The sequence below is a fragment of the Ascaphus truei genome, chromosome 4 (assembly GCF_040206685.1).
Source record: "Ascaphus truei isolate aAscTru1 chromosome 4, aAscTru1.hap1, whole genome shotgun sequence".
Taxonomy (NCBI): Eukaryota; Metazoa; Chordata; class Amphibia; order Anura; family Ascaphidae; genus Ascaphus; species Ascaphus truei.
Genome location: NC_134486.1, coordinates 122767203 through 122785056, shown reverse-complemented (window position 1 = coordinate 122785056; position 17854 = coordinate 122767203).

Here is a 17854-nt window from a genome sequence, read left to right as displayed (position 1 = left end):
ATCTTCGTGCCACAGCAGAGGTGAGAGCGCCATTTTTTCCCGCTCTACCTCTATTTCCTGGTTCTGCGTGTCAGCGTGGTTCTCAGGGCGCCTCGTGGCCGCTGACATCTTCGCGTACCTAGACTGGTACTTCAGGTAGGGGAGCGGTCTTTGTTATTTATGTTATTTCTTTTAGGGGAGACATCCGACTGCGTGGAACTCCGCAATTGTAGCCATTGTCTCTGGAAAGTCACTTAAGTAGCTGCATGGCTTAAACTTTATTTAACAATACATGGGGGATCATAAAAACAGAGAAACTGATCCAATTTGAAACTTTGATCCTCACGATATGGGATTGCTATCACCGCTGTCTTCAGCCTTTGTCCGCCCGGGTTTTGGAAGAGCCCCCAGCTGTCGACCAGGATGTTTCGGGAGCTTCGCCTGCTTCCACCGTGGCACTGGGGGCTTCTTTGAGGCCCAGTTTATGTAGGAATGCGTCTCCCTCTTCAGGGTCTTTCATTGTAATTGGCCTCCCGTTTCGGTTTACCATCAACCCAAACGAGAAGGTCCATCGATACCGAATGGCTTTATCCCTGAGTACCTTTGTGATAGGTATTAAATTGCATCTTCTCAGGAGCGTAGTTGGTGAAAGGTCTTGAAAAATGAGCAACTTGGCTCCCTCAAATTCTGTGGTAGGTGTGGACCTCGTCTTTTGGAGCACTGCCTCTCTGGTACCATAAAAGTGCAGCCGCACTATTATATCTCGCTGCTGCTCTGTTTGCAGCGGTCGTGATATTAATGCCCTGTGGCATCTGTCCATCTCTAGTTTTTCCTTGGTGGTGTCAGGGAGAAGATTTTCCAGCCATCTAGCCACAAAGGCTTTGCAGTCTCCCGTAGCTTCTGGGACTCCCCGAATCCTTATATTGTTTCGCCGGTCCCGGTTCTCAGCATCCTCTTGTTTCTCCCTTAGGTAGTTGATTTGTTGTTCTAAGTCTGCGTTTTTCTTTTAATTTTTCTTCGTCGCTTTCGTCGTTAGATCCAGCTGTGTCTCTTTTTGTCCGGTCCTCTCCCCCAGGTTGCCTTCTTCTTTTCTTAGTTCCTTAAGTTCAGCCTGAAATAACGTCTTCATGTCATTATAGAGATGGTCGAAGTCACGTCTCCGCACCGGTAACATTTCTTGGTTGTCGCTTTCTTCCTCCTCATGCTCCGTATCTGAGCCCTGATTTGAGGCTGGCGCCTTTAGAGGGTCCGCTTTCCCTCTCCTGGATCCGCTGAAGTAATCAGGCAGTCCCTTTTTCCTCAGGGTTTTTGCGATTCTTTTAGACATCCCTTAGTGTGTCTACTCCTTTTACAGTTGTTTTCTGGAGTTTTTGCTGGTTTTGAAAGGTTTTTATTTAACGTTGTCTTTAAGCAGGGCACAGAGCTTTCAGGTTACACAACCATACTCTCTGCCGTCGCGCATGCGTGCACCCACCCCTATTCCTGGGGCACTGTGTTCTAATAAAGCAATCATTAATGCTTAAGTTGTGTCAAATATAATTCTTCTAGCCGTTTTTGTTTGGTGTTCTTTTGTGGAATGGGTACTTTTAATGATATACTCATAGATTTCAGATAGAGTTGCACTCTTATTTGTTCTATTGAATGGCACAATATATCATATAAGCATAACTGCAAGCTGGTCTTGTGTGGCATGGAGTAAGTGCCATGTCCCATACCATGCACAGTACAGTACAAATGTTATGAGATACTGTACATTAGATTACTGCATAGTGGTTTTTAATAAAGTGTGAAACTGCAACAATAGAGATGTACAAGGTCATTAGACAAACATATGTGTACATTTTATCTTCTCTTTAGACACCTGCTTTAGACATTCTAGTATTCAGAGTATCATAGGCAAAGATTTATAGTGTTCCACCTGCTGGGCACACACTGAACTGCAACAACACAAATAATAATTCGGTCTGACAACCAACGAGGTCCGTGCATCACAGCGTCGTGGTGAGGTACACAGATGAAGTGCGGCCAACAAAGTGCTCATATCGCACATTTGTACAGTTGTTGAAAATAAATCATGCGTTTCCTGTATATGGAACACATCATGTCTGAAGAGGGAATGGCTACTGATCCATCCAAATTATAAACTATTGCATCCTGTCTTATTCCCAGGCAGTTGACGGAGCATCTGTCCTTCTTAGGGTTCTGCAGATATTACAGATGCTTTGTGAATAAATTCTCAGCCGTAGTGCAGCCATTGACTGAACTAAGGGATACCAACTGACTTGAGAACATAATATGTCTCCTGGGGCCACCAGCCAGGATTACTTCAAAATGAATTATTGATTTGGAGATAGAGGGACTAGGGCATGTGTTATATCAGGAACAATCCGAGAGACATCGGCCTGTGGCATTTGTGAGCTGGGGATTAGTACCATCAGAAAATAATTACCTAGTGCACAAGCTCGAGTTTCTGGCCCTGAAATGGGCAGTAGTCGGCAAACTACATGACTATCTGCATGGAGTAACATTTGTGTTACACATGGACAATAGCCCACTCCCCTACATCCCCTCCTCAGCAGAATGGGATACCACTGGTCATAGGTGGCAAGCTGAATTGGCCACATACAATTTCAGCCTGAAAAACAGACCAGAGAAGCAGAACATTGATTCCAGCCCATTATCTCAGATTCGCAGAGATAACCGGGAGACGGATAATCAGTGGGAGGAAATTAAAACCACTGGGGTATGAACTTTGGAAAGCAAATTGAGATGCCCAGGTCTGTCATGACAGCAAACCTGAACTGGGTGGCTGATAGTATGGGGATAATTCCCCCGCTACACCCCGTGTCAACACTAACCCTGCAGAATTATCCTTGGAAAGATCACCTCAATTAAGCAGATGATAGTGTGCCAAACAGAGCACAGCCAGCGACGAGGAGAATATATCCCAGGCAGACTCCAGACTTAAACAAATCAGCTGTTTATTGCAAGCTTCCAAAGAAAAACAGGGACTACATGAACGCACCTACGCATTTCATGCCGAACCACTTTGTCAAGATGTAAAGGAAACGGAGCTGTTTGCATTTTATACATACCTAATTGATCCTCCGCGCCGCCAAGGATGACGTCACTGACGCGTGACCCCAGCTCGAGTCGCACTGACGCAACATACTGCCCCATTGGCTCAGAGGATCAGCTGATATCATTTTTTCTAAAACAAACTTTAATCGCACAAATCAAAAAGAACAATAACAAACAAGACTAATAAAAGTATATAGAAAGCATATGCAAAGTAATAACTTACATTTACCAAATACAAAAAAAATTAAAACGAACCAGAAGCAAACTTTTACATCTTCAGTTAATAGAATGTCATATAAAGTCCAGACATTTATAAATTGTAACTCTACATTTATCATTTATTTGCTAACATGTGGCTGCGGACAACAATATGTCGGTAGAACGACCAGATGCCTGAAAATCAGGATCATGGAGCATCTCTGACTTATTGCTAAACAGGACCAAAATCATCCTGTGTCAAAACACTTTTCAAATTGCCCCAATGGCACTAGTGACAATTTTACTTTTCATGGTATAGAACGGGTTTCCATGCCCCCCAGGGTTGGAGCTAGATTAAATATACTAGACAGACGCGAAGCGTTTTGGATCTTTTCTCTAAGAACAAGGACACCCTTAGGGATCAATATTGACTGGGACATTAGCCACTTTTTATAAATATACATATTTTTCGTTTGGATATATTCACCAATGTATTTATAACTGATATGCCCAAATTAGATAAATAGGATATTAGAATGTCAGATATGATTATTTGTCACTACAATGTAGCTTTAACTACATCATCTCTGAAGATTTTCTTTCTAATATCCATTGCTTTGTCGCTTTAAATATAAATCTCACTATCATGTTATTATGATCACAGAGGTCATTGTTAGGTTATATCATCTTGATGTTCTGTACATAATGTATCAATATTCAGGAGGGATGTATGATAGAAGAATATGGAGTAATGAAGTTACAATATATTCAATTACTATTCTAAAGAACTATAATATTATAAATATTCTTGGTATTAACTATTGCCCCGTGAATATTGATTCATTGTCTAAATGAATTTCAAGGTTCTGAACATTCCCTTATCCTGCTATGTTTTCCTTGACAACTAGATATGCAACTCATAACTTGTTTATTTCTTAAGATTGGCCATACTTGTACTGTAGTAATCAATCTCAGCAGGATTACAAGGGATTTGCATTTTTAATTAGCTTATTTTAACTTGTTTAATTTTTTGTATTTGGTAAATGTATGTTATTACTTTGTATATGCTTTCTATATACTTTTATTAGTCGTGTTTGTTATTGTTCTTTTTGATTTGTGCGATTAAAGTTTGTTTTAGAAAAAATTATATCAGCTGATCCTCTGAGCCAATGAGGCAGTACGTTGCGTCAGCGCGACTCTGGCTGGGGTCGCGCGTCAGTGACGTCATCCTTGGCGGTGCGGAGGATCAATTAGGTATGTATAAAATGCAAACAGCTCCGTCTCCTTACACCTTGACAAAGTACTTCGGCATGAAACGCGTAGGTGCATTCATGTAGTCCCTGCTTTTCTTTAGAAGCTTGCAATAAACAGCTGATTTGTTTAAGTCTGGAGTCTGCCTGGGATATATTCTCCTCATCGCTGGCTGTGCTCTGTTTGGCACACTATCATCTGGATTTCTACTTTGGACGGATGCACGCCGTGGATGCTTTCACTGTTCCTGCACCATACAGGTAATGGGCCATAGTGACATGTAATGGTTCCTGTTTCCTCTTGACATTGCTGCTTATAATTATCATATGTTTGGGTTTATTCAAATGTGTCATTCTATGCGGATGTCAAGTGGACACCACTATGCACATACCCTTTTCATATTTCATCAAGCTTGAAGAATATGAACACTGTGTTAACATCCGGACATTAATTGGATCCCTTATAAAGCCTTATCTGGTTTCTTATAAAGCCTCATCTGATTTCGGAGCACCACAATACCCACCATTGTACTATAGCTCAGTTAAGCAGGCAGGACCTCCAGAAAGCACACCAGATGGATCCAGGATTAAAGGAAGTATGGCTAGCTTTGAGATGTCAAAAGTCAGCCTCAGCCATCACAGGGATGCACCCTGAGAGCTGGCCACTAGTAAGACAATGGCCTAACCTAGTAATAAAGAGCGAGGTAATGTTTCCAGTCACCATGAAGTCTCAACACATAATAACTAAGCAATTAGTGCTTCCTTACAATTACTGACAGGTGATACTCTGATCCCTCCATGATAACCATGGCCATCTGGGTACCGACAAGATGTTGGGATTAATAAAAGACCATTTACCCTGGCCCCGAATGGCCAGAGATGTTGGATAATACTGCAAGAATTGTGGTTGGTGTGTACCTAGGAAAACCTTGCTAAGAGGGCCACTCCGTTAGTAAATATAACCAGTAGTGGACCATTAGATTTGGTTTGCATGGACTTTCTGTCATAGAAACCAGATAGAAAAAACACTTTATCTGAAAAATAAAGACATACAATACAATACTTTTAACATTCTAGTGGTCACTGATCCCTTTACCAGGTATACCCAGGCATTCCCAACCAAGGGCCAGCGAGCTGTAACAGTTGCCAATCTGTAGTGGGACAAAAACTTTGTTCATTATGGATTACCTGCTAGAGTCCATTCCGACAAAGGACGACATTTTGAAAGCCGCTTCATCAAGGAGTTGGGGCGGGAAGCCTGGTTGCCAATTGATCTGTGCTTTGGAGTGACAGCAGATGTTTGGTCCCCTACCACTTACATGCAATATGTGAGAAAACTCAAGGAACTGCAAGAGGCGTATAAACAGGCCACTACTGTGGCTGACACTACCAACCAGGGACATACAGTAAATGCTGGTATGATAAAAGTGTGTGTGGGCAAGAATTGCACTTGTATGACAGAGTGATTATGAGCAATCTGGGTATTCCTTGCCAGCATAAAAAAGCCGATCACTGGATACCAGAACCGTATGTAATGGTAGAAAATCTGAAGGTGCTGCCTGTATACCGAGTGAGGCCTGAAAAGAGAAATGGATCAGAAAAGAACCTGCATAGGAATAACCAATTGCCAATAGGTCAGCTTGTGGGGTGCCCTGTAAGGGAAGAGACTCCAGGAGCAGATATCTGGCCAAGAAGAAGTCACTGATTAAATCAAGGACAGGGTTTGTATACCCCTAAACACATGCACGGATAAAAGTGATGATGAGTCCAATGATGATGAGGAATACAGAGAAAAAAGGATGTTAGGCCCCCTATCTGAGATTATGGATCACAGTGAGAGGAATTCTCGATGAGTGGATTCCCCAATGTGACCAGTAGGGTTAGGAGACACACAGTAGGGACCTATTCTAGTAGCTACAATAAGTAATTCAGCGAGCGTTTTGAGCACTAGCTAATTGCTAAGGTAATGAAGGGGTTAAATACCTGTGCCTGGTTTATCGGGGGTAGCGGGGGTGGGTGAAGGTGGTATTTGGCCGATGGTGGGTGTTTAGGCCTTGTGGGAGGGTTGCGGGAGGTGTTAACCCCTTAATTACCATAGTTGTTCCTACTGCTAAGGTAATGAAGGGGTTAACCCGTCCCCCTACCCACCTGGTAGGCATAAACACCCACCACGGGCCAAATACCACTTTCGCCCACCCCTTCTACCCCCAATAAACATTAAAATACAATACAAACACTAATACTAGCCAATACACCCATTGATAGCCAGTGTGGTTACTTATGCCCTCAATGGGAAAAAAGATAACCCCAATAGCAATGAATTTGCACCCTACTACCCACCCCCTCTACCCCAACAACCCCCCTCTAACACATACAGTACAGTAATGGGCAAAATCCCTATTATCCAGATCTAGATAATAGCACATTTGTCCATTCAAAATAAAACATTATCCAGCTAGCATAAAGTAAATTAAAGTTGGACTTACCCCTGCCAGGATGAAGGCCACCCTCATTCTCATCACTGTCCTCCATGTCCTCCTCCTCTGTGGGCAGCAACATTAAAATAAAAAAATGAACTAATGGCCACCAACCCCTTAATCACCTTAGCAATAATGCAATGAAATGAATGAATTGTAATGTGTACAGTAATGTGCAACTGTGTCAATTTCAGGTGTTTAAAAGCCACAACACTAAAGTGCAATTTTATGCACTCGCCTACACTCGCGTCTTAAGGCGGTATGGTTGGAAGCAATCCCGCACTATGACATGGGTATTCCGAGGTATACACCGTGTGATTTGTTAAAATAATGGCCGCTGCATCTGTATCTGAGTTCTTCCTGAATTTTTATACAGTGTTCTTCAATTATTGTTTTTTATTCGTTTTTGTGTTCCTGGATGAAATTTGTGCCCTTATTCTTTTGCCACTATTCTGTCTGGACTGGATTTGAGTCCTTTTTCGGTGCTGCATTTTCTATAAAGGACAGTATACATTTATTTGATTACTATTCACTTTGGAATTTATTTAGTGTTTTTCACATTTAGTAGTGTTATTTACGCTTGCACCCTTTTTTTCATTACTCTATTCTGTCAATCCTTACATCTCAGCCCTAATTTTTCTTAGTATGTCTTCTCTATACCCCCTTTGTATCTAAAGCCCTCTCCCGCCTATAACCTTTCTCACTGACTGCCCCACACCTCTGGAATGCCCTTCCCCTCAATACCCAACTAGCATCCTCTCTATCCACCTTTAAGACCCACCTTAAGACACACTTGTTTAAAGAAGCATATGAGTAGCACCGTGGCTAATACTATACACATGATACATAAAGCTTGGCCCCCTACAGACACATTTACCAGAATGCCCTCCTAATGTCTCTGTACATTCTTCCTAACTTCCAATTCGATTCTAAGCTCTTTGGAGCAGGGACTCCGAAATGTTACTTTTATGTCTGAAGCACTTATTCCCATGACCTATTTGTATTATTTGTTATTTATATGATTGTCACATGTATTACTACTGTGAAGCGCCATATACATTAATGGCGCTATATAAATAAAGACATACATACATACAGCTGCGGCTGTCTTTATCCTAATGAGGCCGGATCCGCGGCGCTCTGATAACCGCGCCAGATGCAGTATATTTTCTGTTTTTCTGTAGCGCTTTCCGGTATGTTAGCGCTTGGATTTTTAGCGCTGTCCGCTATACAGCAATACCGTCTAAAAACACAGGTGTGCGTTCGCGAGCTGTTGTCTTAAAAGTCTAATAAGTCTAATGCATTAAACATGATACCCCACCTCCCCCCACCCGTCCTTTTGTAGTGCAGCCAGCTGTCTCTGAAAAGGAAAGAAAAAATTAGTGCAGTTAAGTGCATATAATTGCATTGTGTACAATAAAACTACTCCATATTGGACTACTGTATGCAGTTACTACTGTCAAACTACTGTATACTGGAACTACTGTACTGTAAAATACTTTGTAACAAGATTGGTAGTGCAGCTCTCTCTAAAAATTAAAAATTAGTGCAGTAAAGTGCATGCTGTATACTGTAAAACAATCTGTACCTTACTTACCTGTATCATGCTGTACTTGGTGTGCCTGTACTTACCATTCTACAGTACAGTACTATACTACCTTCCTGATGCTTGCCCATTACACTCTATCACAATGGGCAACACAGTCGCAATATGGTCGATATATTTATTACAGCGTTCCACGGTGAGCACATCGTTCCAAAAACTCATTATGCCATTCGCCAACTCATCCTTTTTTGAGGATTTCACCACTTTTTGGATATGGTCCTTCAGCTGATGCCAGACCATTTCGATAGGATTGAAGTCTGGCGATCTGTCATTAGAGGGGGAAAAAAGGAGAATTAGTTAAAGAGATACACAGTAAACAGTGTGAAAAAACAAGACACGGTTACCGTACTTACTCCGCTGGCGTCTTCACCCAGTTGATACCGCAGACAAGAATATGCGCAGTTGACGCATGTGCTTTGGATCGTTGTCCTGGTAGAAATGGTGACCATCTGGGAATTCACGTGTGATGTATTCCACAATCTCAGGCACTATTTGCTCTTGGAAAAAAGCTTTATTCATGATTCCTGTAACAAGAAAAGAAAAGTGCTCAAAATAATGCACACTACAGTAGTACAGTACAGTGCTTAAAGCTACAGCATGTGACTTTGTGCATTATTATACTGTACCATCAAAGATGACGATGCATCCTGGTCCACGCCTAGAGATGTACCCCACACATGCATCTTCACTGGGTGTTTTGGACGCAGCTTCATAGATATGCGTCCTTTTTTGTGGAATGCAAAGGTGGCAAATCTCTCCAGAGATACAGTAGACTCATCAGTAAAGATGCAATCCTGAAAACTTTTGCCATTGTTGATCCATGCTTGTGCCTGGACCACTCTCTTTATCTTGTTGACGTCCCTTATCATAGGGTACGCTCTGTAATGACAAGGAATAATTTTATAGGTACAGTACAGTTTATTAAACCACACTTTTCACCTCCTGTACTGTCCAGTACTAACCTCACACGTCCATATTTCCATCCAATTCTGCGTCTCATCTTCTTAATGCTGGTCTCTGATGCGGTTAGATTGTGATTTTTCTGCAGAGTGTCTTTGACCCTTAAGACACTCTTCTCATCATTCTCTTCAGTTATTCTGTCAACCAGGACAGTTGTCTCCCTACAGTTTAAAGGAAAAACAACAATACTTTACAGTGGGCCACAAGTACAGGTACTTTTGTGCTCAGGCCTCCAGCATGGCCAAATATAGATATTACTTTAATAGAATAGTTATACTGTATAAATATACAGCGATAACAATAATAATAGCTACTGTATAGAATAGAGTTATGTATACATATACAGCGATAACAATAATAATAGATAGATACTGTATAGAATAGAGTTATATAAATATACAGCGATAACAATAATAATAGATAGATATTGTATAGAATAAAGTTATATAAATATACAGCGATAACAATAATAATAGATAGATACTGTATAGAATAGAGTTATATAAATATACAGCGATAACAATAATAATAGATTGATACTGTATAGAATAGAGTTATATAAATATACAGCGATAACAATAATAATCGATAGATACTGTATAGAATAGAGTTATGTATAAATATACAGCGATAACAATAATAATAGGTAGATACTGTATAGAATAGAGTTATATAAATATACAGCGATAACAATAATAATAGATAGATACTGTATAGAATAGAGTTATATAAATATATAGCGATAACAATAATAATAGGTAGATACTGTATAGAATAGTTATATAAATATACAGCGATAACAATAATAATAGATAGATACTGTATAGAATAGAGTTATGTATAAATATACAGCGATAACAATAATAATAGATAGATACTGTGTAGAATAGAGTTATATAAATATACAGCGATAACAATAATAATAGATAGATACAGTACAGTACAGTACTTACGCGGTGGTTACCGTTGGTGTCCTCTTTACTTTTTGAAGTGAAACTTCCTTAGTGGCACCTCATTCGAACTGGGGCAAAAATGGATGGTGGAGACAGAAATGAAACGGATGTGACGTCAGTGCTGGCAGTTGAGGCCGGGCTGTGTTCTGGCTCAGCCAGACCCCAACACTGACATCCCAACCGCTCAAAAAATCAGATGCTCCTAACGGCTGCTGCTCCCCCCACATGGCCGATGACATATGCGGCGGCGGCGGCGATAGCCGCCGGCGCCGCTCCTAACGGCTGCAATTTCCCCCAGGTGGAGATGGGCACGGGCGGCATCCGGGGCAGCGGGGACCGGCTCTCCTGCTACAACCCGCTGACCGCTCTCTGTCCCAGCCGCGCGCTCTGCCGGGCTGGAGACTCAGACAGAGCCCCCCTGTGCATGCCATTCCTCCCACACGTCCGCCGCCACCATTCCTAACTGCCGCTGCTGCCCGCTGACATGCGCGGTAGCCATGGCGACGCTCACGGGTGGCTCGGAGACCTTGCGCTGCTGGGTGAATGAGGAGGATGGCTTTCCCCCCTCCTGCTCCCCCCCCCCCGCTCAACATACTCACCGCCGTCACAGCTAACGAGTGCCGAGATCCTGCACTGGTGCGGCTGCGCCGAACTGCTGCTGCTGCTCTCCGCGGGGGCCCTCCAAGTTAAGGAGTTCTCCAGCTTCGAGGCCGGCGCTGCCAACCAGTAGAAGGCTCTGTTCGTGGTGAGCTGCGGGGGGTGAGTGGATGGGGTGAACTTCATGGCTGAGGTGATGTGGGCGCTGCTGCTGCTGGTCCCGATCTCCCCGCACCTATTCCTGGCCCCGGCCTTCTCCTCTCTCTTCCCGCTGCTACCTGGCGGAGACCTGCAGGCTCTCAACTGCAGCTGGCCGGACAAGAAGAGGATCCCGGGGCTGGGGGACATGGAGCTGCCCTCCTTGCCCCCCCGAGCTACAGCTTCACATCCGGAGCCTGGTTTCAGGACTTAACCACCTGATGGAGGGTATCGGGGTGAGAGAGGAGTGCTTCTCGGTGGGGCACCTGAGAAGGATCATTGCGGGGGAGCTGGCCAGCTATCCTCAGGCGAGAAACCGCAGGAAGCATACACTGACACATATACACACACACACACACACACACTGACACATACACACACACACACACACACACACACACACACACACACACACTGACACATACACACACACACTGACACATACACACACACACATACACACACACACACACACACACACACTGACACATACACACACACACACTGACACATACACACACACACACACACACACACTGACTGACACACACACACACACACACACACACACACACACACACACACTGACTGACACATACACACACACTGACTGACACATACACACACACACTGACTGACACATACACACACACACACTGACTGACACACACACACACACACACACACACACACACACACACACACACACACACACACACACACACACACACACACACACACACACACACACACACACACACACACACACACACACACACACACACACACACACACTAACACACATATACACACACACACACACACACACACACACACACTCACTGACTGACACACATACACACTCACTGACTGACACACACACACACACACACACACTGACTAACACACACACACTGACTAACACACTCTCACTGACTGACACACACACACTCACTGACTGACACACATACACACTCAAGCACTGACTGACACACATACACACTCTCTCACTGACTGACACACCTACACACTCTCTCACTGACTGACACACATACACACTCACTGACTGACACACATACACTGACACACACACACTCACTGACTGACACACATACACTGACACACACACACACTCACTGACTGACACACATACACACTCACTCACTGACACACACTCACTGACTGACACACATACACACTCACTCACTGACTGACATACATACACACTCACTCACACACCTACACACTCACTCACTGACTGACACGCATACACACTCACGGACTGACACACATACACACTCACTCACGGACTGACACACATACACACTCACTCACTGACACACATCTACACTGACTGACACACACACCTACACTGACTGACATACACTGACTGATACATACAGACTGACACACACACACCCCAGTGATGCGCCGAACAGCGCCCACAAGTGATGTGCCTACTCCCCCGCCCCCCCCCCACCCTGTGAGCTGCCGAGCACCTCCCATGTTCCGTACCTCCGCTGGGGGGCTGGCTGCAGCAGGAAACACAGCCCACAGCTCCGCCGGGGGAGGAGACTCAGACAGAGTTCTCCTTGTCCGCAGCTACGTCGTGGTGGGTGTAGGTCGCAGAGAGAGACATACACACCACAGACACACACACTGACTGACACACGCAGACACACACACACACTGACTGACACACGCAGACACAAATAATTCAGTTACTATAAATATAGATGTGCAAATAGCTAAAACATGTGGTCAAACTTTTGTGTTTTGGAAGTCAAATTGTTTTGTGATTTTTAATTAAAAACATTACCATCACAAATAAAATTTATGTGACAAAAAACAAAGAAGTTTCACTTACTATGCGTGTGCTCAGCACACACAGCTTTTTTTTGGTCTTACCGTGGGCATGATACTGCTGCGGCCAAGTTTATTCGAGCATTTGCCCGTTCTTGGCCGCAGCAGTAGCCTGGCGCGCGCCCGAGTGTGACGGGCGCGCGCCGAAGCAGCGGAAGAGCGCCCTCCGATCGGGGCGCTCTCCCTACCGCTACCGGGTCCGCCGGGTCCCCCGGAACCCCCTGCCGCCGTCCCGCAGATCGCGGGACACCAGGGCTCCCTCGGGGAGCCCTGGACGCGCGTGCAGGGGGCGCAGGCTCCCGAAGACACGTGACCGCGCGTCTATGACGCGCGGCACGCCGAGGGGCAGCCACAAGCAAGCCGGGAAATATCCCGGCTTGCGGTACCGGCCACACTTTAATAAAGTGTGTCGGTAGTGTAGCTCACGGTTGCTGCTGGCATAACGAGGCCAGAAGTACTTAGCCAGCGTTGAATATCCGCAATTTGTTGTCCTCTCGTGTACATCAGATGGATAGTTGGAGACAAGTTCCAGATAACAGTGCTCAGTATTGATGGAAACATATATTTCAAATAAAGTCCTGATAGACACACATAATATTGTGTTGGAAAAAGCTATAATAAAGCCTTGTGAGATAATTAGACCCAGTGCATGAACATATATAGTGAGGGGTTAGTTGGCAATGACTGTCCATAAAGTGGAGACAGATACCTGTATAGATGTATGATAATCCGGTATAGTACTCCACAGGACGAAATTCCTCAATAGTTGCACTGATAGTGGTCAGCTTCTCCCCACTGTATAATGGAGGAGAAATAATACTCACATAGAAGGCAGCTTATCCTGTTTGCGTGCGTCACGCCAGTCAGTCATAGTAGAAAAAGTAATCCAAAGATTTGAGCAAAGCACAGCTGCACGGATGGGGCCAACACCAATGTAAAGCGGTTAAAAAGTTATATTTTAATGGACATAGTGAACGGGGAACATAGGTACACACTCTGACGTGTTTCAGGCAAACACCCTTTTTCAAAGAGTAAATTCGCGTCTGATCATACTCACAGTCTTATAGATGATCCCCCGCCTCCAATCACGGATGACGCAGTACGAAATTGGCGTGAGAAACACAGAGACAGATCCTATTGGAGGGATCCATCTTCTAATCAGCTGCCTGGGACGGAAGGTGCGTCCTGTGTAAGTGGAGGATCATATACAGACACACAGGAGTAGATCTTTATTATTAACGTGGACAAAATGAGACACAAAGTTTATACAAAGACATCTAATGACATAAACTAACAGAAATTATATAAAAAAAACAGCGAACTAGTTTCCTATATGGCTGGAAGATATAGATGGAAGATCTCTATATCTTCCAGCCATATAGGAAATTAGTTCGCTGTTTTTTATATCTTGTATAAACTTTATGTGTCTCATTTTGTCCACGTTGCATTGCAGAAATATCCTTAAGGGACTTGATACACATAATGTATCACTCACTTAAAAAAATTCCATTCCTGCAATCCTGATGGTCTAACCATGATTAAATAACATGATATTTTTGGAATCCATTGACTTACAATATGAGCTCTATTTTCTAAGTAAAATGAAAAAAGATTAGTCAAATTTAAATCAATGTGATACTAGAATTGATGTATCAATTGATCCCATGTAGTATTAACTACCATAATATAATTTTAAATTTCCAATGATTATATTATACCTTCAAATTAATGTCAATTCCATGAATCTTTTTTTTTATTAAATCCAAGATTGTTTCTTATATCTGGTAATGATGCATTTACCATTATGTGATGTGCCATTTTTCTTATTTTTAACTGACCAAATATCAATAACTATAAACTCTATAAAGTATAATCTAATTAGAGTGCCATTCATTTCTAGAGATGCATGAATAATTCTTGAATATAATCAATCTATTTTCCTTTATAGATCTATGTGTATATTTAATTTTTAACTTTTATTAGATATGTTGTTATATTTTATACAATTTTATGTATATATTATGTTTTTTGTAAATTCCTTGTGTTTATAATTAGTCCTATGTCTCGTTTAATGTTTTTTTGATAATGTACTGTAATTAAAATTAATTGATTCTAGCAGTACAGAGGGATATATTAGAATGAGGCACAAGGACATGTCAGACGAAGAAGGAACTGCGTTCGAAACGCGTAGGGTTGCAGGAGGACCATTTGCAGGGTAACTCTCCAAACCGGAAGTGACGTAGAACGCCAGCGGGAATGGTGGAGGAATGTCACGGTCACCGGGGAGCAGGATAAACTTGCAGACTGGCCCTAAACCTGTTACACTCTGTTTTATACGATTGTTACTCATTGGATAAAAATCTGAACTTTTACAAGAGAGGCTGTTATTCTTTTTATCCATTGGCTGTGGGAGCAGAGGACAAAAAAACCTTTTAGTGCCTGGACTCAGGCACTTTCAGTTAAGTGCATATCTCACCATTTTTTCCTATTTTGAATATTATATGAACGTGCTTCACTATCTATTTTTTTTATGTTTTCTTCTTCTTTTCATTTTATGGTGCGCTGATTTATCTGGACTTTATCTATTTTCGAACTGGGAACAGTTCTCTTTCATGCAGCATCACTTACATTATGTATATCTAGGTTAGACCATTAGATTATGTTAGCGTTTCTTTTATGTTTCCTTATTACATAAAGAAAAGAGTCAATCTAATAATTAGTGTCATACAGTGTTCATTACAGATTATGGATCATTCTGACTATATGATAGTATTTTTAAACTACAATATATATTTAAGTTAGCAATCTCGCATAGCAGGTCAATTTAGAAAAAAAAACATATCAGTATAATTGCTTTCCTAAGAAAAATGCAGTCACCCTTAAAGTAACAATTTTCCTTATTTGCATCCTATGAAAAATGAATATGTTCCCTTTTTATTCAGGTCCACTGGTTTCATGCATATTAAATAATCATATGTACTTCTTTGAATACTAATGGATTTACAATAACTTTACAAACAAAAACAACAATTTACCTGTAAATTTGACAAATGGACATATCACCAAACGATATTAGATAGCATTTATTTAACATAGAAATGAAAATACTGTACTTACGGTTGCCCGTCATTTTTCAAAACAAAGGTGTCAAACACCTACATATATCACATTAACCAGGTAGTTCACTCTCCAGAAAAGCACACACAGGGAGAAAAAAGGGAGGAAGAGGAGAAACAAAAAGAAATCTAGAAATCTAGTCCATATTGTTATGGACTAGATCTTTCATCTCAAAATCTCTGTGTCAATTCACTCACATTTAATTAGTGATAATCAAGCCTTTAGAATTTCCCCACAGTGGAGTGTGCTCTGCTCCAGTGAATTCTTACAGATAAGAGGATATAAAGATGTAATACATGTCCATCCCACACACCCCCCCCCGCCCCCCCGGGAGATTTCACTACTACACGGTGTGGTGTGGTGCATACCTGCTGGCTTACAGTTGATCTGAGTCTGCTGCGGTGTTGTGGAGGAGAACAGGACAGGCTTCTGGGGCAGTAACTGGTTCTTTCTCAGAGTGACCGCGCTTCCATCTCTTGCAGGCCCCAGGGATGTGGGGACAATCCCTACAGGAGAACTTACTTCCCCTCCCCCTGATAGATTGTAGTCTCAGGCAGGAAGATATGTTTGAACAGGATCACTTTATTCATACACACTGCAGATGGTCAGCATACACAGCTCACACAGTGGGTACAGGCAGTTATTGGGGCTTCACCCTCAGGATGTCCCTCGACCTCCCCTCCAGACCAAGGGGTCCTGAAGCAGTACTTGCTCTTCCCTTACTCCCTGGTGGAGTAAGGGGTATAGTCTCCTATCCACTCTCCTAGGGGAGGGAATACAGATTGGCAGAGCCCTGCACAATTGTTGTGGGTAGACCAGCTTCTCTTAAGCAGGTAGAGGCAGTGACTAAATTTAGCAGTGCAGCTCCTTAAATACAAGGGAAGCAGGTACCAGGTACCAGGTCTGAGTCCCTGATTGGACACACACAGGCCTAGTCCCACCGCCTCCCCTGTGCCTCACTGAAGCTGCTGTGGGTGGAGAAAACCCATGATTACTCCATGCAGGCCTGTTCTTACCAGGGCTTACTGTCAAGAGGGGGCAGACTGGTAGCCAAGGAAACCAGTCCTGGCTACACACATACAATCATAAATTTTAAAAAGGTGCATAGAAAAAGATCAATTGCAGAATGTTTAGCTAAAATCCGATTGTTTAATAATTTCCGTGTCTGTCATCAGTTCCGGTCCATGTCACTTTCAGTCTGTATCCCTTCCAGTATGGTGATCTTGATGCAGCTAATTCCAAAGTGTGACGAAACAGTTTCAGGTAAGGAGAAAACAAACAACACATAGAACCCCAGCAAGCTGATTTTGGGAACCCCTGAGCCCCCACAAAATATACATGTATATAAGTGTCAAAAAGGAGAGCCATTGAGCGTGGCAAATGTATAGAACATGCATGTGAGCCACGACAAGGCAGACCCAGTTCACAGGTCCTAACACTACCAGATAAAGTACTAGTTTACCTATATTAGGATTAAAATTCTCATTTACCTCTATTAGGAGGGAGAACGACCAACATTGGATCTATATCCAGTAGAATGTAAAAGATCCGCTGACTTGGGAAGTGTGGAGGGGT